Consider the following 2,747-nt stretch of genomic DNA (forward strand, 5'->3'; position numbering starts at 1 on the left):
ACATGAGACAGTGAACAGGCACTGTTTAGTCTGGAGGAGAGGAGGCTCAGGGAAGGCCTTATCTCTCTCTACACTGCTTGAAAGGAGGTTGTAGCAAGGTGGGGTCAGCCTTTTCTCCCATGTAACTAGTGATAGGGTGAGAAGGAATGTCCTGAAATAGTGTCATGGAAGGTTCAGGTTGGATATTAGGGAAAATTCCTTCTCCAAAACTATGGTAAAGTATTGGAACAGGCTGCCCAGGGGGGTGATGGAGTCATTGTCCCCGGAGGTGTTCAATAAATGTCTCAGTGTGACACTGAGGGACATGGTTCAGTGAGCATGATGGTAATGGGTTGAGGTTGGACTAGACAACCTTAGAGGTTTTTTCCAATCTTAATGATACTATGATTCTATCCATTCTTTTTACTACAACATACCTCATCTTCTCGGAGGTGGTGGATAACTATAGTGAGATAATGATGCCAAAGGCATGCAATATCTTCCTGCAGAATGACACTGGAAGAGTATCCACTAAACACCTGTGCCCTTGTCCTGCTGTGTATGTATTATCTTCCTGCAAGAACAAGAAGTAAAATTCTCCCCCAATAAGCCTAGTCTCTCATACTTGCAGGCACTCAAGCTCTGCTCATCACTGCAGGCTTGTTCCTCCCCACTGCCCTGTGTCCAGAAGATAAGGACATGAAGGATCAGCTGTGCCATTGGATTAAAAATGGGTTTGCCCTGATTTGTTCCCTTCTGTGCTCTTCTGTGAAGGACAGGAGCCTATACAGGCTCTCTGTCTTCTACCATGTCCAAAAGCGGGTTAAACTTATGCTCTAGTGAATTGTGAAGGGAAGGAAATTTCAATCTGAAGGGCTTTCAGCTGGGAAATCCTACTGATGCATGGAGAGCTGGGCCCTGCATCTTTGAAAATCTGTGGTTTCAAAAATGTCTGGAAACCCTCCTTAGGACATGTAGGAGTGGCCTGGACTCTGTAACAAGGGAAAGACAAAAAGAAGTATTCAGAGTAGGAAAACAGCTCTGATCACCGCAAGGAAGACTTTCTGAAGTCCCACTAGTCAACAAGGTCTGTACGAAGCTTTGTACTAACTCCTAAGTCACCCTAGGACTTTCCCTCAGAAATCCTCTCTGTCTGATCCCAGGCTACCTCAGTATCACTCTGATATGACATAATGTACATGAAGAAGTATTAAAATAAATTAAATACACATTTACACTGTGAGCACACTTGTCAGGACAACTTGACCTTGCTGCATGACCTGATAGAGGGTGATGGGTGATAAAAGTAAAGGTGGTGTTATTTGAAAGGGGTAGTCAAGCACAGGCCTGCCCTTATAATACGTCCCACCTGAGACGTATTATGGTTTTCTCTGCACTCCTGGGATTTAGATGGTGACCTAAACCTTGAATACTTTGGTTCTTCAGGGTTCCTGATAATTTAATTTGGATGCATGGAGTAGACCTTTCCATATGCATATGAGATCCTACGTTAAAAAATTTGAGAGTGGCACAGTATTTAATCACAATATTCTTGAATAAAGTATTATTTGAAGGCCCCCTGCTAGAAATCAATACAAAAATTGTCAGAGTTGGATTTTGTAGGTTGTTTTTTTTTCAGTGGTACTTTTGTTTTACATTCAGGGAACATACTGTACTAAAAGCCTTTCAGTTTAGGTGTATCAGATCAAAACATAAATTAAGACATTTGCTGTGATTTGTCACATTATCTAGAAAATTTTGCTATGTAAAATCAGAATGGAAAAAAAACATTACAATTTATAATGACCTTTCCTCAAAAACAGTACAAACAAGTTCTTTCTAGAGATGGTTTCAATGAAATAAAATAATAAAGAAAAGTAAAATAAAGTGAGCTGAAAGCAGTGGCAAGCCCACCAATGCCAGCATCTTACAGAGCACAGAACCTTTTTGCTAAGGTCTAGTATTAGCCAGCCCGAGTTCTCATAGACACTTTGTGGTGTGCAGAAGAGACTGAGACAAAGCACCAAGGACATCCTGATGAAGATTAATAACTTTGGGTGAGGGAGGGGCAGAATATTAATAAAATAAAAGAAATCTAAAGACCACACTGCCAAGAAAATATTCATCCACAAACTAAAGGGAACATGAAGCTCTGCATAGGCAGGTTAAAAAAGGCAACTTTTTTTTTTTTTTGGTGAGGAAGACGATAGCTTCATCCCTAGACAATTCTCCCTTTTCTTCAGCCCAAAAAGGAATAGAAAAAAGGATTCACATAAATCCTGTCAAGGAAAATAAGATAAAAATGGGAAATTTTTGGCTGATGTCTGGTGATGCGCATTTTTATTGTGACAAAAAAGAAAATTTGGTCAGTGGCGTTCTGTACATTGCAGCTTATACTACTCTCCTGGCCACACCACTTCTAGCAGAGGCACACAGGGAAATGTGCTACATTAGCTTTGAGTTGAGCACAGATGTCCACGGTGGCAGAGAACAAATAAGCTTTTTTTTATGTAGACTTTTGTAGCATGATATTTAGTAATACCCTTGCAACCCAGATTATATAAGAGATGTTGTTTCAGGGAGGGAGAAAGAAGGCAGAAGAAGAGAAATCTACTAGCTTTTCCTTGACTTGTATTCCCCAGTCTAGAATTTCTTAACTCTTTTTTTTCCCTTTCCCTTTCCTCTCTTTTTTTCTTTTTTCTTTTCTTTTCTTTTTTCTTTTCTTTTCTTTTCTCTTTTCTTTTCTTTTCTCTTTTCTTTTCTTTTCT

This window comes from Numida meleagris, chromosome Z (assembly GCF_002078875.1).
Source record: "Numida meleagris isolate 19003 breed g44 Domestic line chromosome Z, NumMel1.0, whole genome shotgun sequence".
NCBI lineage: Eukaryota > Metazoa > Chordata > Aves > Galliformes > Numididae > Numida > Numida meleagris.